The sequence below is a fragment of the Eptatretus burgeri genome, chromosome 14 (assembly GCF_056783735.1).
Source record: "Eptatretus burgeri isolate ZD-2024b chromosome 14, Ebu_testis_v1, whole genome shotgun sequence".
NCBI classification, from domain to species: Eukaryota; Metazoa; Chordata; class Myxini; order Myxiniformes; family Myxinidae; genus Eptatretus; species Eptatretus burgeri.
In genome coordinates this window covers 11222968-11246059 of record NC_140974.1, presented here as the reverse complement: position 1 = coordinate 11246059, position 23092 = coordinate 11222968, and the positions used below count along the sequence as shown (strand labels likewise).

Here is a 23092-nt window from a genome sequence, read left to right as displayed (position 1 = left end):
CATCAGCCTCCTCTCTTTTGCTCCATGGGAGCCTTCGAGCAGGCTGACAGACAGGCCGGGCCCCATCGGTGTGGATCTGATGTTGCACCAGGCCCGTACGTCCAATATCCTCGGGTGACAAGGAGAAGATCCCCATGTGTCGGTCGACCAGCTTGTATAAGGCCTCCCGCTGGGCATCCTCCAAATCTACACTACTCCGATTTACCATCTCGCAAATGGGACCGGGCCAATTCCTAATCGAGTCTGGAGACTCCCTCTGGGGCCGGTCCGGCTCGACGTTATCGTCCCTCAGCTCTGCGACCTCTTTTACTGGGGTGCAATCTGCCACCTTCGTGCCCTTCCTGATAGTGCGTGGTTCCGTGCTAACATTTATCACCCGCACGGGCGCTATTGGCCCGTCGGTACTTACCAGGGTGCGGCCCACGACTAAGCCCGGGGTTGACGGCCCTGCCGGTAGTTCCGCCAGGCCGCAGGGGCCCTGCCACGTTGGGGGTGCTCGCCACCGGGCCGGGACCACCGCCTCGGCACCCGGGGGAATGACCACGGAGTCAGGAGCCTCCAGCTCCACCCTCTCATCCGTGCTCACGCCCCCTAACGGCAACTCCTCACCACCCAACTGCATGACCCCCCGGCCCAAGTCGATCTTACAACCACCGGCCGTCAGCACATACAACCCTATTAGACATGGGTCGTACACCTCCGCCACCCAAACCTCTATCTTGGTTTTCATGGTGCCCAATTTAAACGACACAAAACCACATCCTATGATAGGGGCCGTTGCCCCGGTAGCTAGCTGCAAACTATGGTTTTGCAGACGGTGGATCTCATCCCAACCGTCTACACTCGAATCAAGGACCACAGGGCTGATGATCGTGGCGCTTGCTCCTGTGTCCACAACGGCGTCTACCCCTACGCCGGCAACCTTGCACCGAATTGTTAAGCTACCTTTGCCAATTTGGCCACAACTGATGACCTGTCGCAGTTCTGAGGGCTCTTCTCCGTCTGAGTCTGCCGAACATGGCCCTACATGTTCGGCACTTCTTAGTTTCCCGGGGACTGGTGGGGGGTGATGGTTGGGCCTGGCTATCTCCATTGACCCGGGGCGGAGTTGGTGGTCTAGGGGGCCGTGGCTCTTCTCTTCGCGGGGGCCTTTCCCTGCGCGGGGCGTTGCACCTCCGCTGCAGGTGGTCCCTTGCGCCACAATTATAACACCTCTTCTGGTAAGGTGTTTGCTTCCAGTACGCCGAATTATACCCCCCTCCTTTCCGAATTGGGGTACCCCCCGATGGCCCATCTCCCGCCCTTCCCGGGCCCGACTGCCTCTCCCCAGGTCTCCCGAACCGGCGGTCGAACATGCCCTGCACCATCCTTTCCATTCGCGCTTGGTTGCCCAGGGTTGCCCCGGCTCCCAGTGCACTGTCATTCACGGGGTCCACCTGTCGGACTGCCACCGCGTGGCGCCCAGCCCCTCCCAATGGCGTTCTGGCTGCCTCCCAGCAGGCAGCAGTATCAGCCGCTTTCTGGAGGTTGTCCGGGCGCCATACGGTGAGCAATGCTCCGACATCGGTGCCCCCTATTGCTCGAAGGAAATGGTTCAGGGCAATCTCCTCCCGGTACTCCGGTGGCATGTTGGTGTGCGCGATCCCCACCAAGCGGCGAATGTCATGTGCCAATTCTCCCAGTGATTCCTGGGGACGTCGTTTGCGCCCGTTGAGCTGAGCTTTAACAAGCTCGCTCTGCTGGTCCATGCCAAATCGGTTTTTTAGGGCCGAATGGAGATCCTCCAGGGTCGCCCCCTCACTGGGTACCGTGGTCAGGACTTCCAAAGCCACACCACGCAGGGCCGCTGTGAGTTGTGCCACACCCTGCACCTCGTTCCAGCCATTGCCTCTGGCAACACACTGGAACTGGGCCATATATGCCCTCAAGTCCGTCTTGCCATCGTACGGGGGTAGCGGCACCCTTGGTTCTTTCGAGGTCTCCTCCCGTTCCCCAGGGACTCCGGGAGGGGTGTACCTCCCCAGTCCCAACGGTGCCTCACTCCCGCAGAGTCCGAGCCATTTGCCCGGGGGCTCTACCACCCTTGTCCGTGTCTGTCCGTGCCCCGCGTCGTCCCGCTTACTCTCCCAAGCCATTGGACTCGCACTCTGCACACCCCCCGGAACAGTCATTCTGGGTACCCCCATTAGGCCAAAAGACCCCGCGGTCTCTACCCTCCCCAAGCTTGGCATGCTCACCCCCGCATCGGGCAAGCCTCCTCCTCCTCCGCCTTGTGACACTGGCCCCACCTGGGCACGATCTGCCTCGAGGGAGTATATCCTCTCCTCCTGTTCCCGAAGGAGGCCACCCTGCCTCTCACACCGGGCCTCCACCCTATCCGTCAGTCTCCTCTCCATTTCCTCCATTTTCCCCTTTATTACCCCATTTATTTCCTCCCCTATCGTTCCTAACGACAGTTCCCCGACTTTCTCTCTTATTTGCTCCACCTCCCCTTGTACCTGTGTCACCATCTTATTTGTCTTGGATATTTCCTCCCTCGTTGTCCTAAACTGCTCTTCTGTCTCGCCCCGGTTTTTTCCTATCTGCTCCCCCAGTTCCTCTGTCTTTTCTCCGGCTTTCCGCTCCATTTCATTAATTACCTCCTCATGTCTCTTTCTACATTCCTCCGCCACCTTCTTTAATCCTTTCTGTGTCTCCGCTTTTACCTCCTTTCGCAGGTTTTCAACTTTGTCTGTCATTTCCCGATGTCTTTTCTCACAGTCCTCCTTCACGGCTCCCAATCCCTCATTTATTTTCCCTTGTTCTCTTTTTAATTCCTCTATCGCCGTTGTGTTCCTCCCTATTTCCTCCTTTATTTGGTCTTGTCCCTGTTTTACTTCTCCCAATCCTTTTCCTACCTTGTCTATTTTTCCCACCACCGTCTTTATTTCGTTTACCCTCTCTTGTTTACTTTCTTCCATTGCGACTCCCACTCCTTTTACTTTCTCTTTTAACCCGGTCACCTCCGCTCGTATCGTGTCGACTTCCTTTTTCATTTCGTTTTTTAGTTCTTCCAAGCTTCCTTTTAGGCTCATTCCCATGTTCTGCGTCTCACCCCGCAGCTCTTTCATTTCTTCCTTCATTTGCTTGTTCATTCCGTTCATTTGCTTGTTCATTTGCTGTGTATTCGCATCCATCTTTTCGTTCATGCCTTTCATTTCGTTTTTCATTTCATTTGTGTTTGCATCCATCTTTTCGTTTATTTGTTGTGTATTCGCATCCATCCTCGTTGTCATTGCCGCCAGCTTGGCGCATAGCTGGGCCATGTCGGGTGCGCTTGGGTGAGCCGTTTCGGCAAGGGTCGGGGGGTTTTGGTGGAGAGGGGGAGGGGAGGTGTCATACACCGCGGCCGCTGCCGCACCTATTTCGGGCTCTGGGTTCAGTTGGGCGAGTTCGTTTTCCGGTACAACCAACATTTCCTGCACGGGGATTTCGTCCTGAGCCATGGATTCTCCACATTCTACATCCATTTCTAATACCCCCGGCTCCCGCTCGCCTTGAGACGCCATCTTATTTCTCGTGAAGGGTTAATTTAGCTCGCTCGTAATTTGGAGGGAATCGGGGGTCGCTTCTCTCACCCCTGGGCCGATTCCCGTGAATTTAGCTGGAGACAGGAGAGCCCGTTTTCCCGTTCTCCGATACCAGTGCCGCGAGGAGGGCGATGAGTTTATATCGCACGACCTGACACCAGTGTTGCGGATTCGCGCCCGCTGGCGTGCGAACGGCCACGTAACTCGAATCGCGGCACGTCGCCCACCGGACGGACAATCCAGTCGTGACCCTCTCGGACTAACGCCGGGAACTAGTCACGGGTGGACATTTCGGTCTCACCACGATCGTGCCAATCGGCCCCCGCGTGGGATAGGGTTGCTCGCCAAATTCGACCTACCTAAGTGCCCACACGGAGGGTAGACCGGGCGATCGCACCTCGCCGCAGGTCGACTTCGGACACGGGCCACTTTAAGCGACCCGTTCCGTACTATCGGGATAACCGAGCGGTGTTATTCGTCGGCCTCGACGGTTCGATTAATTATCGGGCGTTTTAGCCCACGATCAACCCTTTACGTGAAGCAAGATGGAGATTCAATGAAAGAAAAGACGAAGCGAAGCGGGAAAACAGTTCAACATAACTCACATTTATTTCGCGATGAACGGGAAGCACACATATACAATTACACCAAAAGCACATGTAAAAGGAGAAGAAACACAATATTACACAAAAAGCAAATATAAAAGAGAAACACAATGCAGAGCTATCCGACTACCGAGCACACGGCAACACTTATACAATTTTACTTCACAGACGGCGCCGACAACACAGATACCCAAAGCAAAAGAAAAAGAACCACCCTCCAGGATGAGGGGGGTAGGCGGGCCTGGGGCCGAGACCGTGTCGGGCCTACCCGTCTGATGATGAGACGCAAAGTGGCGGTGGCGCCTCAACTCCGCGGGCCTCGCGGACAGTGTCTGGTAGGGGGTGGGAAAGGGGCCCCCTTGTCGCACTATCTCAGCGCGGGGGGGAAACAGGAGGGGGTTGTTGATGCTCGGGGGGGGAGGAGGATATCACCCTGTCTCGGGTCCCGCGACGAACGTCTCCACCTCGACCTCGGTCGTGCCGCCGGCCTCTCCCTCCTCAGCTCCCCGACTCCGACGCGAGCACCCCCTCGATCGCCTTCGCCGCCGCCACCTCTCCACAGCTCCGTCCTCTTCACTCTGACTACTACCACTTCTTCCCAGCTCCACCGACAACTCCCAACCGCGAACTCGAACTCTTAACTCTCAACTGACAACTGCGAACTCGAACTCTTAACTCTCAACTCACAACTGCCTTGACTGACGAACGCAGCCGTTTATATACCCCGTGGCCTCCCTCCCCCACCTTTGACCCTTTACCTCCGATCCTTCACCTCTAACTGGCTCCCCATTGGACCGAGGAAAAGTGGGCGTGAATGCTTTTTGATCCATGAATTTGCATATAGCGACCTCACTCCAACGCCCTGGAGGCGGGGCCAAATCGCCCCACGCTCTCCGATAGGACGGAACAGAAGTGGGCGTGAGTCGTTTTTGATCCGTTTTTCTCGGAAAGTCTGTGATGTTTCTGAACACGCTGCTCGGTGCGCGCCCTGCACGAGTCCAGTATCGGTGCCCACAAGTGGCGCAAGAATGGTGGTGATGCGATGGTGGCGAGTTGTGACGGTAAAGGTCGTGGCTGTTGTTGTGAAGCGGCGTTGTGGTTGGTGGTTGTTGTGTGATGGCTGTTGAGACGTGGTTGGTGGTGGTAGTAATGGCGGCTGGTCCAAAATAAAGATAGTAAAAGAAAAACGGCTATCTAAAAGGGTCGCAGCCCGCATGAATGACATTTATTCCCTCTAAACAACGGGTTTGGGCCTAACTACACATATACTTACAGAGATATCTCACCTAAGGGACCTGAATGGTGGTTTGTGAATTTCGTCAACCACAACACTATATACATATATACATATATACATATATACATATATATATATATATATATATATATATATATATATATACATATACATACATATACATATACATATATATATACATATACATATACATATATATATACATATATATACATATACATATACATATATATATATATATATATATATATACATATACATATATATATATATACATATACATATATATATATATATATATATATATATATATACATATATATATATATATATATACATATATATATATATATATATACATATATATACATATATATACATACATATACATACATATACATATACATATATATATACATATACATATACATATATATATACATATATATACATATACATATACATATATATATATATATACATATATATACATATACATATATATATATATACATATACATATATATATATATATACATATACATATATATATATACATATACATATATATATATATATATATATATATATATACATATATATATATATATATATATATATATATATATATATATATATATATATATATATATATATATATATATATATATATACATATACATACATACATATACATACATATACATATACATATATATATATATATATATATATATATATGTATATATATATATATATATATATATATATACATACATATACATTTCGATAAAATAGACATTATCAAAGCTTTTCAACTTGCACTCCTAAGGATAAAACCACAAGCAGATGAAGAAGCACCAGAAAACTCTCATTAATAAAGTTACAATGTAAAGTCATCAACGTTGATTGGTTGAGTGAATAAAAGGATGGGATTACCTTATTGGTGGAACCACAAAGCATCATGTATAATGAGGAGGCAGAAATGAACCATCAGGAATAATAATGATTAGGCGGAGATGAATCACCAAAAAAAACCCGGTGGAAACAACATTGGATTGATTGGTATCTTGGTCAATAGAGCAAGAAAGATCTAATTGGTATCTTTAACAGGTCATCAATATATATATATATATATATATATATATATATATATATATATATATATATATATATATATGCACAAAAATTCCTGAACCCACCAAAGAATCCTATAATCGGACCTGGTAAATGTCCTGTACACCTACGTCTACCTTGGAAAGGCAGTGTCTCAACGGTTTGAAAACCTGATCAAACAGTGTCCCATTCTTACTATGTTGTTCAACACAAGTAGTGATTTTCACCACCTGCCGGTTGCTTCTGTCAGTCCAAAAGGATGTCCTGCCCACCTCTCATACAAGTAAGATGATATACGAATTTTAGTGCCAGTGTGATGCTCGGTATGTGGGCCGCACTTCTTTGAGATTGAAGGATTGCATTGAATAAGATGTCCCTTTGGGACGTCCTCTTGCCCCACAGCCAATCACAGGCTTTATACCCGTGGGCGGAACCATTGGGTCTAACTCGGGGTTGAGGGGGAGGGGGGAGTAGAGGAAGAAGGTTACAGACCGTAACAATGGAATAACCAAATAGCTCTCACCTAATCAGTTAAACCCAGGTGGCTAGGATTATATAAATGAATCAACTGTCATGCACTTCTAGCTGAAGAAAGCTGCATAAAACAACCATGAAAGGCTACACATCTTTACAGCTGTAGAGGAACTCTGATGGTGTACAAGCTTTAAACAGCAAAGAGCTTACCTTGCGTAGCCTTTCATGGTTTCTTTATGCAGCTTTCTTTGGCTTGACCTGTACGAAAATGGACCTGTCTTGGCACGAAGGGACTAGACCCGATGCCACCAGAGATAAACTCCGCAGGATTGCTTTGAGTGTGAGGAGAATTTGGCACACGTGGGAATTAACATGACTTTTTACCTCCACCACCGAAGATAGATGGCGGTTACATTTTCACCCGTTTGTCTGTGTCTGTGAGCATGGTATCTCAAAAAAGGTATGGATGTATTCGGCCGAAACTTGTTGGGCAGGTTTGGTGTATGACAAGGATGAATTTATTACATTTTGATGAAGATACAGACACTCTGATTAAAAAAAAATTATTCTTCACAATTGAGAGATAGGGCCAAAAACGATGTATAGCATGATATTTCAAAAAGTTTGGACGGGTGATGACAAAACTTGGTGGATGAATTGGGTATGTGACGAGAACAAGCCAATTCGATTTTGGTAAAAGTCTAGTTGCAGATCTGGCCTATCAGTGGGATACAAAATGTAGTGTTCAGCTGGCGGAGGTATGTGTTATATCGAGTGCCATTCTATTTACCCCACGTACTCGAAGCGAAAAGCGGGGTAAAGCAACAGGCTCACTTCTGTTCTTCCGTCCACAAAAGTCAGTTTATGACTGAGGAGCAATTGAATTGAATGCTATACTATTTTGAACACGAACCGGCGCAATAATCGGAAAATAAACATGCAGTTTAGCAGTATGTTGGCTCTGAGTTTGTCCAGATTGCACATGTGCAGAGAGGAGTGAGATAATTATTTTTAGTCCGTCTGTCTGCCTGGCAGTCAAACAAACTTGAAAATCATTCCAAAAAAGAAATAGCTACTGCATCAATGGCGGTAAATTTCGGAATTAACTTTTTTATACGACTTCGACAATCTTTAATTTATTCAAATTCTAATTGAATTATATACTTGAACACTGTAGAACACAAATCTCCTTGCTACCACTTTCAAAAACCTCTAGTTTCGCAGCACTTGGACATGTTACATAAGGTGGTGTATAAGAATCCTTCAACTGCACTAAACTTTAGGATTTTTGTTATACGACCTTTAAAATCAATATTTTATTTCAATTGAATTATATACCTGAACACTGCATGAGGTACGGTGTTCTATGAACTCTCGAGTTGATTTATGCACAAAGTTACTTTTTTTTTGACTTGTGCATTACTTTTGGATGACAATCTTATTCGCCGCAAGTTGGAATTTAACACTCTGGGGGAATGTTCGCAACTCAAATAGTTGCAACAGATAAAGAAAAATGCAAGTTTTAATTAACAACAGGGTGGGGGACACAATAAAACAATGACAGAAAAAGGACCCAGCCAGTAACGTGGTTATTATGGACACAAACGCCTATGCCTACTTAAACTAACTCTTATTGACACCCGGCCTGTACAGAAGTACAAGACAACATAAATGGGGAAAGAAAGAAGATCGAAGATGGAGGAGTGGTAGGCCTTTCCTCCACCTGAGTTGATGTTGGTTGGGTGTGGCCAAATGTTCTGGTGGGGTCTGTTCCACTCATGTGGTCTCAGATGGGGTTGCGCTGCGCTCCTCTGGGAAACGCGCCTGGTGGCCGACATGTTGGCCGGAGCCGAGGTTAGCTGATGGGGAGTCGTTGACAATTGCGGAGTGCCAGTTGAACCCCAACTTGTCCCAACTGCTGCAGAATCCGAACTTTCACTAATCTGATCGCCCCGGCTGAACTGTCTCTCAGGTTGACTGGCCCAGACTGATGAAGGGATCATGCCGCCCGAACTACTCGCAGACTGAGCGTGTCCATCCTTTTATAGCCTCTGGTGTGTGACGTTGCCACGATTCCCCATTGGGCCGTATGCTCCGCTGGACCCCCGGTACACGATCCCTCGGATCCAATTGGGTGCTGGTTCCCAAGTGCATTGATGTCACAGGCCAGGCCCCTCCTCCAGGCGCACTATTACATGAGGTGTGCTGTTAACACAATAAAAGGGGAATGAGAAGAAATCAAAGAGCATGTAATAAATGAAAGAACAAACGGGTATGGGAAAGATGAGGGGACTATCCTAAAGGATCTTTACTGACTAAACTAAACAGGCTAATCAATTGTTTCGTCGGGGTACGTTTGTCAGACAATTTGTCACGTTCGGTTTGAGACATTTTGGCAGGATATGTTAGACTGTTAGAGTAGAGACAGCTTGTCCGAGTGCATTTGTCAGTTCGTCGAAGTGAATTGTGGTCAATTACAGCTCAATAGACCCCTGATGCTTCATGCTGGGCCGAACCATGGATCTTGATATTTAAAAGAATTGTGTTTTAATACTCAACTTGGGTTCACCATTGAGTTTCTACCCAAGATGTTCTTGAAATGATTAGTATTCATGCTTGGCTTGTCGAGGTCGAGGTATCCTGCCGTCATGTTTTCCCTAGCCTCACTTCACTCACTCGCAGCATCACCATGTCCGACCTTCGTTCGGTCCCTCTGGGGCCTAATGCTCTTCAGTACCAGCACCACACTCTGCTTGCTCCTTTTCTAATAACCTTTTGCCACCGTCTCTGTTCCTTTGTTCTGCTCTTTGTCGCTCGTTTAACTCGTTGCTCCCGCACTCTGTCCATTCTCAATCTTCAACTTCACTCTCCTTCCATCATTCCTTCTTTATTATACCTCTACTTTCACTCTGCATTAATTCCTCGATCAAGCCAAATGCAAACCGTATGATCAAGGAAAATTAGTTATACAGGCTGGGATGGACCTCATGGTTCTGGGTCAAAGCGAAGAATCAAAACACCTCAACTCAAATATAGTAGGATCAGCAAGTCCGAAGTCTCAACTAAAAATCAATCAACGGAGTTAGCAAAACATATTTTATATGCGGTACAGTTTTACAACCAGCCCTTTTACAATTTCAACATTTTAAATGAACAGTTGCCCTTCTATGACAGAAACTTACCGATCAAAATTATTTGTGTGACCTGTTCATTCCTTTATATTTATGATTCTATAATAATATATTTAAAATAATATATATAATTTTATATATATTCATGATTCTACTTCTTTATATTTATGATTGCAATAAAAAGAGACAGTTTTCAGAAAGTTCACAACTCGTGAATTGTCCAAATGTGATCCACGTGTGTCTGTCCATATAATAGTTTTCGGAATGGCTTTGTAAGGACAAGGATGGACGTTCTAAGAGAGTGCTTGGACAAAGAAAAATGCAAGCTTTAATAAACAACAGGGTCTGAGCACAATTAAGCAACAACAGGGAAAATTTGGAGGAAAGCTCAATTGCTTAATTAATTAAGGAAAGCTTAATGGTAGGACCACCCATTTAAAAGGATAATCCGACAATTAAGCTTGCCTTCCAATTTCAAGCCGTTTAATGTTTGCATTTTGTAACTAAAGAGTATAATATAGAAATTTCATATGGAGCGCACGGCTGTTCTAACAGTTTGCCATCAAGCATCATCCAGAGAAATGGCATGACTTAAGAAACAACTTTCACTATAACATTTTTAAAACTAGAAGGGCACTCATATCAGTAGAGCGCATACCTCTGCCACACAATGCCTGATCCACGAGAGCAAATCTGGCCCAGTCCATTTTTGAAATATCATGCTACATATCGTTTTTGGCACCATTTCTCAATGGTGAAAAATCACTTTGAAAATTAAATAAATCTCATCCAGATCCAGATTGGAATCCTCACCAAAATCGAATCAATTCTTCCTCGTCACACACCCAACGTGTCCACCAAGTTTCGTCCGAATCCATTGACAACTTTTTGAGATATCGAGCTATATAGTTTTTAGCCCTATCTCTTAATGGTGAAGAATCACATAAAAATTCTAGTAGTCGGATTCGGATCCAGATCGTCACAAAAATCTAATCACATCGTTTGTGTCACACACCCAATCTGTCCACAAAATTTCATCTGGATCCGTCCACAACTTTTTGAGACATCCGGCAAACAAACAAACAAACAGACAGAGAGGGCTGAAAACATAACCTCCTTCAACTTCGGTGGTGGAGGTAATTAAAAAGAAAAAAAATGGTATGTGCTGCTTCCTTGCTTGACACTCAGCATTTAAAAGGATAGAACACAGACAAACAACCATAGGTTGGCAACCTTTGTTCAAGTTTGATGGGTCTCGTGGCCTCCACATACGTTCCTTGCAAGGGAACTCGTACTTAAAGCCCTACTTGGTGTATAATCAGACCTCTACAAAGGCCCTTAGCAGTTGAGCACATTAACCTGACTGTGTATGGTTTTTGGTGCCATGGCACAACAAAACACCACTTGTACCATGCACTGTTTCTCTGGAATGCAGCGGTGTAGCCAAGCGCTTCAGGCCCATGTATAAATAATCTTCTTGAAGTGGATTTCTAAAGAGGAACGCGTACTGGCCATTATTCCTACGTGATGTAAACACAGCAGGACAGGCGGGTGGGTTCATTACTTCCCTACCCTTTGCTTGGCAAAATCAAGGCATTTGCATACAACGGTTCAGCTGAGTTCACGTATAGTAATGCAGAGGATTTAAAAAATATTTGGACGAAGAAGGGTAAATGAAAAAGTGGCATTTTGTTCATGATTATAGGAATGGTTAATTTCTTGGCCTACATGTACGGAGACCACTCGTCTCTTGGCCGAGGATCAAGTTGTCACAAACGTACATTTATATAATCATCTCAGGGCAGACTCAGGTAATTGAAAGTAACAATGCAGAAAAACGGACTGCATCATTTTCACGGTCTTGGAAGCATCAATGTTGGAACGCGAACCCTTGAACGCGCCAAGGCCCTCAGACAGGTTGGCCTGATGCGGTGCATGGAATACTTGTCCTGGATGCCTTTAAAACGATAATATTATTGCCAATGCATGCCTCATTGCAGATCATTATAAACTTTTGTTCTTTCTTGCTGGTGTCCCGATTTGGTAATTGTTTATGACTGTGGGGATAAATGCCAAAAACACGTAATCACAATGGGACGACGTCGTGGGGAATGATTTTGCTGCCGCAACGGATAAGCCTTTTGCGTTGTTTGCTCGCAAAAGGCCGCGCTCGCCTCTCTGCTATAAGTTACGGCGCACGGTGTCTGGTGTGGCTTTCTTGGCTTGGGGAATTGGGCTTGGCTCAGGAAGGGCATTTTGCCAGAAACCTCGATGTTCTGTGCTGAATCTCACCAGTTTTGGCTCCCACGGAACACGGAGGCTAAATGGAACTTGGACCGTCTCCAGCGGCCAAGCTGCCAGGAATGTCCCACGGTAGGAGAGACCATTTTCTGATAGGCAAAGCATATGCGGATGCGGGGGGATTTGCAAAATGACAAATTGGCATCCCTTGCATACATTATAGATCACTGTCAGTAAAACTTCATTGCTCAGTTTTAATTTATGAACAGGTATGGATCGCTACCGAGGAATTGAGTTTTAAAGGTCTTTTCAAGTGTCATGTAATCAGAGTGTATGAGGGAATTGCTCATATCTGATCAGAGTTCAAGCCATTCATTACACGATTTTGTCTTGTTTTTCTCAGTCGGTGATGAAAGACGATTAAAGCTGAATCCAGAGCTTTTTGGACCACCATGTAACAACTTTGCCGGTGAGATAAAGCAGGGAACTTTTCAATGTCAGTAAAGCAATCCTTTATAAGTGAAACAAAAATACGATCCTTTAAGGACTTGTTCTTAGACGTGGAGACCTAAACTCACAACTGCGTGATGTTTCATCCCAGCAAGACGACTGATTGATTGACGATAAATTTCATTTCAGATTCATGAATTGCTTTGCATCGCCTAATCACATAGATACCTGACAATCCTTTAAGATGCCATGTGCATGGGGTAAAAATTGCTGTATTTGGAGAAAAGGAGAGAGACATTGTTCAGACTTAATGGACGAAGGGCGATCATATGGCGAGTGAGGAACGAAGCATCACCACTTGCAATGAACATAGCCGAGGGGACATGGTTTTCATTAGGCAGCCTGACAAATGTGCTGGGGGTTCCTGGAAGCCATGTTGCAAGCAGCCGGACACAAAAGGCCAGCAGATGACAAATGAAGAATGGTTAATGCAAGGAATGGGAGAGAGAAAGACAAAGGGGGGGGGGGGGGAGATGGGGAGTTGGAGGGAGAGTGAAGAGTAAAGTTACAGTAGCCAGGCCAAGCTTCTCCTGCAATCTTGCTCTTCATCCCACCCCGCTGCCTCCCCACATATCCTGCATTTAGCGGTTGGCTGCCTCCTTAGAACTTTCAGCTTAACCAGCAACAGCAACTGTTCGGCACTTTGGCCTAAATCATCCAACACTGAGCATAACTCCCCTCCAGCCTGCAAGCTTCAGGTCTGCCTCGCCTGCCTCTGGGGAGGCTTATAAGCTGTGATAAAAAGGTGACGTAGAAATAAAATGACCACACAGATTTGGAACAATGCAGTCGGTGCTGAATTATATCTACAACATCCATATTTTGTCTCACTATACAGTCTCCAAATATAATATATAGAGTCCGAGTTTTTACAAGTACTGGAAATGCAATAAAAAGAACAGAAATGTATATTTTTTTTTTATCAGAGACTCAGTGGTGCAATGGTTAGTGTGTCTGCTCTGAGTCTGGGAGGTCGATAGTTTGAACAGTGGTGCAATGGTTCGAGTGTCTGCTCTGAGTCTGCGAGGTCGATGGTTTGAACCCCAGCTGAGTCATACCAAAGACTTAAAAATGGTATGCACTGCTTCCTTGCTTTATGCTTAGCATTTGAAAAAGACCAAGCATGGACAACCAGTTGGCAACTATTGCATCGTCATGATGGGCCTGATGGCCTACTCCTGCATTGAAGTTCCTTGGAAGGACCTCCTTATTTTTATAGTGCCATTACCTTATTGTAAAACTACACACTACATTCTCCACCATTAAAAAGAAACGATTTTTATATGTGACATCATGGGACACAGATGAGGTGCAAACCTCTGATGGAGATAAATACCGGATAATTACACGTCTATTTAATTTTGACCTGTTCATGTAATGCTGCATTGCGGCGAATGTTTTCACGTCGGGATCCAACATGGAAGTAACAATCTCGATAACGGGTATATCCACCTCTGGTAGCAACCGATGCATTGCACCAATGTCACATTAGCTTTATGAGCACTCAAATCTGAGCCTGTTGGGGGCAAATTTTTTGCCAACAGGAGCTGATGCATGTATGGGATGCAAAAAACTTTTTTTTGCATCCCACACACGTATCAGCTCCTGTTGCAGCTCATTGAGGGTTTGGGGCTGTCTTGGCAAGATTTGAACTCAACAATCAATGATATCCCAGAGATGCTCAATTTGATTTAAATCTGGTGAGATAGCAGGCTAGGGTGTCGTGACATTAACGTTGACATTGACAAGAACGTTCCTTGTTCGAATGGTCCTGTGAGCAGGAGCATTATCGTGCATAATGATGATTACTGGACTATACTGTTGAAGGGTAGGCAACACATGTTGCTGTAAGGTCTCAGTATTATATTGATCTGCCATCAGATTACCATGGATATGAATCAAGTTGGTGCAGAAGGTTTCAGCAATACTTCTCCCACATCATGACACGTATACGATGTCCAAAATTTGCAACTTCCTGGACACAGACTGGGGTATGTCGTTCATTGTGTCTTCTGCATATCAGTGCATGGCCATCATATCTTTCAAGGAGAAACCTGGATTTGTCACTTAACATAACGCTTGCCCATTGTCTCAGTATCCATCGGATGTGCTGATTTGACCACTGCAAGCGCACTTGTATGTGTCACGGTGCAAGTCTTGGATGCTGAACAGGACAACTAGCATGGATGCCTGCATCATGGAGATGCTTCAAGTGTTGACACATATCCTGTGAGGTGCAGGGAATGTGTTATACTCTGGCCAGTTTGAAACCGATCGTGTCGATGGGTCATGCGAATGCATCGGTTCTGAGCGGCAGTCGTTATCCTGTAATGTCCATTTTTTGGTATATCTCTTGGTGATCCAGTGGCTTGATAACATCTTGTGCGGCCATAAAATTTCCTCTGCTCACGTTAAAAAGCCTTCCGACAAGGCTAATGGAAAATCCTGCTTGAAGGAGGAAGAACCTCCGATGATTGATTTAATTCCTCTCATTTGCAGACAGAAGTGGCATTGTAATGGATTGTTAAAGAATGTTATCAGTACGTTTTTATGGATGATCCACATGCTGGTGTCTCAAAGAGACTGCTTCTAATTTGCTCAGAATGCCAAGTGTCACCTCTCAAAACCTAAGGGTGCATCAGTTGCATGTGTTGAACGATTATTGCACGAGGTAATTAGGTTACGTGGAAACTTTCAATCAGGTGTTCTACACATCCCTCGTGCCAAGAACACATTTGGAATAAACACAGGAACCCAGTCCTTTGACAATTATATTTTAAATTACACACGTTTTGTCATCTATGTTATTTTATTTATGTAGAGTGCATGCAAGTTGTACGTATAATTACTAAAAATGATGAGTTACATTTTGTCAATCAAATTATCTTCCTAATTGTCACAAAGTGGTGTGACAATCTGCAGATGACAGTGAAAAGGCTGTACTGCAGGTTAGAGTTCCTTGTCGAGGCCTTTCTCAGCCGAGCTGGCATGTTTCCCCAGAACAGCTTCTGGCAGGTTGATTAAAACGTCCATCTGTTGTGGCGAGTCTCGCCTTCGCTTTAGATTTTTCCTTGTCAGCCGAATACAGATTACATAGATATCCTTGTGCAGCAAAGAGAGAGATAAAAAGGCGTAAAACGTGAAGCTACATGTCCTCACCACATCTTCGGAGCAATAGATCATCCGTTAGATGTAAGATCATGGTTGAACCCGCACACCCACAGAGAGTGGATTTGCAAACTTGTTGCCTCCTTGCACATGCTACAGGGAAAATAAAATAAAGAACCCGTTTCAGTTTTTCTTTCTGAGACATTAATGTGGAATGACGGAGGAGGCGTGAACAGCGGGAGATGGAGTGAAGGCAGCTCCGGGGCCCAATGTGCTGGATCTTTACCTTGGGAATGACTCGCAGAGCGGAATGAATATTCGGAGTTTTTGGTCTTGCTGAAGCTTTCAGCAGTTCTTATGTTGTGTCACGTGTATAGCATGAAGCAGGAGGTGTCTCCCAGTATCAATGTCATGTCCTGCTCCCAAACTGACAGGTGTCAACATGCACGACTCAGAAACTATGCATTTGATTCCACTGAACACATACACATAACGATTTAACTATCTTCCACCGTTGCAAGCTCATACATATGGAACCATTCGTTTTTTGACCAATGATCTCTTCCTATGACATCTGGACAGACAACAGGATTGAAAACTCATCAAATGACGTCAATTGAGTGATGCTGAATGAACTTATGTGAGTGAAATAACCCCTTAAAAATGTGCATCTCTTTAGCATGATGTATTTACACTGTACGGTTGACCTGAAGTGCATCATTTTCAGGATCTTGTTTTAATTGTCGGTTCATCGGTGAAAACAGCGTCCATGATGCTACTGCCACGTATTGCCTCTCATGATCCAAGGAAAGCTCAGGCCAGGCTCCGCAGCTTGCACTGCCAAGCTGGATGCATTAGTGGACGTCTTGGTGATGGATGGTGAGGGTGCTGTATAAATGAACTCGGTATGTACGTATGCGAGACCAAAGTCTGGAGCTCTATATGATGAATACCAATGAGTTCGGTAGCCAAGCTACGGCTTGACCCCCATACACCTGCGCTGCCATTTCAGAAAGACCTCTACTTCTGCTTGGTATTTTGCTAAGGCCCCAAGAAGCATCCACCCTACCCCAGCCTCAACAGGCCTCCTGCATCGCTCCAAAGGAACCATCCGATCAGGCTGGTCCTCACGTGTTGTCGGGCCAGACGGTCTAGGCCCACCTACTAACTGCCTTTGACAGAGTAAGTCAGAAATCCGAGTGGAACTATTAAAGAGCATGAAGGATTCACTGTAACCTGAGAAATCCGTATGTCCTGCATGACAGCCTCAGCTGCAGAGATGCCGAAATGAGCGGTTTTGCTGAGCACGGGAGTTTGTGTCCGGGAAGCAATTAATAGCCACCTGTACGCGGGAGCGAAGGGAAAGAGGGAGGGGGGTGCTGATATAAGGGGGCAGACAGATGTGAGGTTGGGGGCAGTTAAACAGAGGGGATGTGGGGGGCAGTTAAGCAGAGAGGAGGTAGAGGCAAAGAGGGTCTGGCCCACGTGGGGAATCTCACATTGCTGGTTTGTTCGAAAGATAAATTGAACATTCCGTTGAAATCAATTACATACTTAATCGGTAACTAATGAAGAAATCTGGACAGACTCAATCCAAAACTAAAGGACGGACATTCAAAAGAAAAAAAAAAGAAAAAAAACAAGACTCCGCCATGCATTCAATGCAACATACACTTTGTACACACCACCTGGTCCACCTGTATACCTTTCCCAACATTAATAAAACAGTTTTGAACTATTATAACAGCACCATGTTCTTACAGCTCGGAAGTCAAAACGGCACTGCAAATCTGGTTAAGGTGCATTAGTGTGGTATTAAATGAATGAATTGCCAGGTGTACAAAGAGCATGTATAAATTACCTGAAACGCGTCTTCTGCCAGAAGTGATTCATGGACTCTTGGAAGCTTTTCCTCGTGTGGTTTCTGTGGTTCGGCTCATATGACTGCAGGGATGGAAGAAAGTTGAAGATCTTTCAGCGCGAAGTGCATTAACCATGGTCTTTGTCATAAATTATTACCTGGAAATGTAACAAAAACCCGACTCATATTGCCAGAAACCACATTTATACAGAAACTCTTGTCGCAGTGCATTATTTTCAGGTTGACAATCGTTTTTTGACATACATGTTCATATCATGTCAGTCATCGTTTGTTTTTTTGTTTTTTTTTCAGAAAGTGTTGAACTCCGAGCGACGTGTGCATCAACCTTCCGGACAAAGCATCCTTGAAGGGACACCTGCCGCACGATCACGTTTCTGATTATCTATCTACATCTCCATCATGGAACCCACCAAGAGACAATGTAAAACATATCCGATTTTAAGAAGTCCCGCTGAGAACAAAAAACATCATTTCTTCTGTTCACCACCCCACCAGTGTGCTTCTTCACCAGTAGTGGCAGCGGAAACAGGTTCAAGTTGCAATTTGAAAGGTATCTATAGAAGCATTGGCCATAGATGGGTATAGGGATTGTATCAGGACCCGTCGGTAGCTTAGGTATGGATGGGTGATTACCCCAGCACTTGAAGCGAAAAGCGGGGTTAAACTATTGGTTCAAGTCCGTCCGTCTGTCCTTGTGTCTGTCTGTCTGTCTACAAATGTCAGTTTATGATCGAGGAATGACTTATTGAAATTTAATGTTATGTTTTGAACACAAACCGGAAAACGAATAAGGACGTCATGAAGGACATAAGCAGGCACGGATAACAAATGCAACGTTTTAGATAGGGTGGTGTGAAAGACACTGCATCAACAGCTCGGTAAATTCCAGAAGAATCTTTTCCAATCTAAATTTTATTTTAATTGAATTATTTGCTTGAACACGAGAGAACACAAATTGCTTTTGTTGCACTTCTCAGAGCCTCCAGTTTTGCAGTACTTGTACATGTTAAATAGTTGAAATACTTGTACAAACAAATCTGGTATACAACTATGACTGCTTCAACACCATTAAACTTCTGGAATGTTTTTTTTTTTAATGATCTTTAAAAATCATAGTTTTATTAAAATTTAAGTGTATATACATCAACACTGTGTGAGGTATCGTGTTCTATGAACCTTCGAATTGTATACGCGTGACATGCTTGTGATGTCTTTGAGAGTTTCCCCATCAAAATGTGAATGTGCTTTCGGAATTTGTTCACTCTTCAATCCTTTTCATGCATAAGAAAAACAGGCATGATGGGCCAAATGGCCTCCTCCTTCCTGTATATTTTAAATACCAGGTAATTTGTGATTGTGACTCTCCCCAATTTCTATTTCAGGCTACTTCCATATATGGAAGTATTGTCTCATTATTTACATAAACATGACCAGGTATAGTCGTATCCTCAGAATCTGATAAATCTTCATCAAAGAATACAGTACCAACTTAATCTTCCAAGTTGAACGAACATATCAGGTCAGCCATTCAGCAAGAGTGGACTCTATCAGACATGTCGTGTAGTGTGCTGCATTGTTTATTCTTACTATGATGTCATAACCAGTGTTAGGGCTGCCCTGTTCATGCGTTTGTTTTTTAAAGGGGCAGTACCAACGAACTGGAATTTTTCACCTGGATGGCTCAAATGATTACAGTTCATTGTTTATTACCAATGTATCTTCATTGGAAAAGCAAAAACGCTCATTTCAGTATGACATCACGGTCTTGCTACGTGTCTATCCAACCCAACCCAGTACAGCGTTCAGGTTTGTTAAGTTCACATAAGCTGGTAAAATAGTACATCCAGGTGCTTGAAGCCGGTGATGTCATGGAATTCAACTTTGTTTCCAACTGTATCTCCAACAACAAAGCACAAACATACAGGTATTATGATATAAAAACACACTTCCAGTTATATTTGCAAACTCAAATCTGAAACGTCAGCAACTAATGTTGAAGAAGGAAACAGATCTCATGAATTTACAAAGTGAGTGCGACAAAGATTTTCCCGTCATTGGATAAACCCGGACGGTTTCTCCAGACGTAGTAGGCCTGCGGTGAGTTTTTAAACAGTGGCTGCATAGTTCACAGGTGATTGATGGAAATGCAAGCTTTTGAGGTTTGAAAAATAAAGCAGTCAGTAAAAAATGCCCATCATTTACAGAGAAACCACGGTAAAACAGAAATCTATCTTCCGCTCGCTTTGCTGGGTAAATATTGGCAGGCAGGCTGTATTTGGGCCTCTTGCTTTGAGACGCGAATATAGGCGAACGATTTTCACTCGTTTCTCGGCACAGACACTGAACAAGGCGCCATTAATAGCCATTCAACAATTTTTGTTTGATTAAAAAAACAAAATATTGCTTTCTCTGCATCTGGAGTTCACTGTGAAAACGTCACTTTTCGAAATATCTCCAGAATTTCGTTTTTTAAATTCTCTTTGGCAAATGATATATATATATATATATATATATATATATATATATATATATATATATATATATATATATATATATATATATATATATATATATATATATATATAAAGAAACACACACATTATATGTATCTCCAATATATAAAGCTCATTGTAACCACTCCTAAGCACTAAACTGGCATGTTAAAGTTCGGTACCTTCCGGGTGACGAATTTTGTAGGTCGACGGACATCGAAGCCGATACACGGAGGGGGGGGTCACAGAACTATTGCAAAGCATCCGTATATGAAAACATAAATAAATGACAAAAAGGGGATAAAAATAAATGAAAAAAAATAAATGCAGGTGAGCAACAATGGGGAAGCAAGGTAATTTTGCATGCTGATGGACATCGGAGCTGATACGCCGGGAAAAAAAAAATCACAAAACCGTCAGAAAGCTCCCGTAAATGAAAATGTAAATTAACTGGAAGGGCACTCGGTGGAGAGCATACCTCCGCCACACAATGCCTGATTCACGAGAACATATCGGGCCTAATACATTTTTGAAACATCATTCTATTTCCAGAATAAACTTTTCCAAGTGATATTTTATTTAAATTGAATTATTTACTTTAACGCGAGACATTTACGTAAGTCGATTTTGCGGAAATCGGATTTCATTGAGTAGAAGCTGAAAAAAAGAAAAACACAAGTATCAATACATTCAATGTACACCGCCCTCATGCCAAGTAAATAAATAAATCCTCCAGCGAGCAACATTGCCGGGGCACCAAAGGGGTGGCAATGCTACCGTACAGCACATGGAGACGGAATTGGGGGGGGGGGGGGGGAAGGTGTACTTCTGAGGTGAATATGGACAAATGATACTTATTTGCCATGTAGCATATGGAGACGGATTTGGAGTGAGCTGCGTGCAATAATTGATTGATTCAGTGATTAATTGCATAATTAAAATAAATAATAGTCGTAAAATAATTGATTTCTCAATCAATTGCTGAACAGCATTCAGAAACCACCACTGTGTCAACCGAAACTATAACTCTTTGAAAATTAAGTAATTCATTGAAAAATGAATAATTAATAGATTAATCAATAAATCAAAATTACTCTTTATAGCCAAATCACTTGTTCACCGTCATGTCCAAATATCAGTTTTCAAGTTCAAAGTTTATAATTTATATATAATTTTCAGTTTATAATATAAAGGGTGCCCGAGATAGTGCCCAGATGAGAAATAAAACAATTAATGAATTAATAAATCGATAATATAAATTAAGTAATTAATTGATTTATCAAAAAACAAGAAATAAGTTTTTGCCAAAGCACATCTTCACTTTTGTCCCTAAATTTCAGCTTCCTAGCTCAAAGGATGGCTGAGATATTGCTCGGACAAACAAACAAACAAACAAACAAGAAAACAAACAGAATGAAAACAAACGGAATGAAAACTGAGTCTTTCCTTCCTTCGGCGCCCGGCGATAACGTCATGCATCGCCGAGACACACCTAACTGTGTACAATTAGATAATTAAACATTTTCATGTACAGTACTAACATTGTTGGGAAAAAAAGGAACGCCGAAAGACGGCCTACTCTCCTTAAATTGATACGTGGAGAACTTCTTAAGGAGAAGGAAGCAGAAAGATTGAGAGATTGAAACCTTTGCAGCTTGAGAGGGTTATGGACTCTGTTTGGGGCTCAGTCAATTATTATTATTCACGTAAATGAGAGTCTCCACGAGTCCTTCTCTCCGCCCTTCCTTCCCTCTTTGAGTCCTTACCCTCTGTCTTTCCTTTTGTTTTGATCGCCCGTGTTCCTTCTTTCACTCTCCTTCGTGCCTTGCTGATTAATTTCTCATCACACCATTCGTCTTCGTCATTCATTCTTTCTGCAACTTCAGTCTCTGTCCTTTCGCTATCTTCCTTATTTCTTTGCCTTCTGCACCTTCGCCTTAACATGCTCATGCCCGCTAGCTGTTTCGCTGGACCTCCACCTCAGCTACATCACCTGGGCATCCTGCCAGGAGCTGCGTTGAAGGCATGCTGTGAGTGACGTCACTGGCCCATGGGGAAACGCCAGAGCCACGTTTGTACGTAAAGTGGGAGCAGAGTGTGGAGGGTTCCAGTTTCAGTCAGGATGTGGGAGCCAGAATCAACTGGCAACACCTGCCCCACCAGGTTGGTGTGAGGTGTGCAGGGGTCTGTACTGTCCCCATCTATATATTTCTGTCCTCTCTCATCTTGCTTGCCAATCACCCATCTCTCCCTTCCACATCGGATGCATGATGCCGGTTATATGTGTTGTAAATACTTGCTTGCCTGCCATTGTCAATACTTGCCCCAAATACAAGCGTGAAACTGTCTGACATTTTGGTGTCCTGCTTTGATTGTGACATAGTGTGCCTGAGGGCCATTGGCCAAGGGTTTATTGGCCTCCGATAGTAGTAGTAGGGTGCGGCGCTTAATGCTGTTTTGCTCGGCCAATTACACTGGGCTGCATTTGAAATATTTTTTTCAGAGGTCTAGGTTTTCTTAATGGTTCCTATATGTTTTTTGCATGCTGAATTCAGAAATGTATCTAATTTCGCTCAATCAGGTCATTTCGCTCAATGTATCTATCTCAATTTTAAGGAAAAAAAATAATCAAAATTTTTGCTTTTTAATTAGCTTTTTTTAATTCAAAATCAGACTTAAATTGACAGAAAATGTACAAACTATACA

At 43.9% G+C, this 23092-nt stretch overlaps 1 long non-coding RNA gene across 1 annotated transcript in view; it reads left to right on the top strand.

Moving 5' to 3' along the window:
* The window catches only part of LOC147012649 (uncharacterized), a 40996-nt gene extending 21998 nt beyond the window's left edge, over positions 1-18998 (top strand). The window contains exons 3-4 of the long non-coding RNA XR_015051413.1: positions 12798-12863; positions 18186-18998. This is a non-coding gene — a long non-coding RNA (uncharacterized LOC147012649). The remainder of the gene's footprint in view (positions 1-12797; positions 12864-18185) is intronic.
* Positions 18999-23092: the final 4094 nt, after the last annotated feature.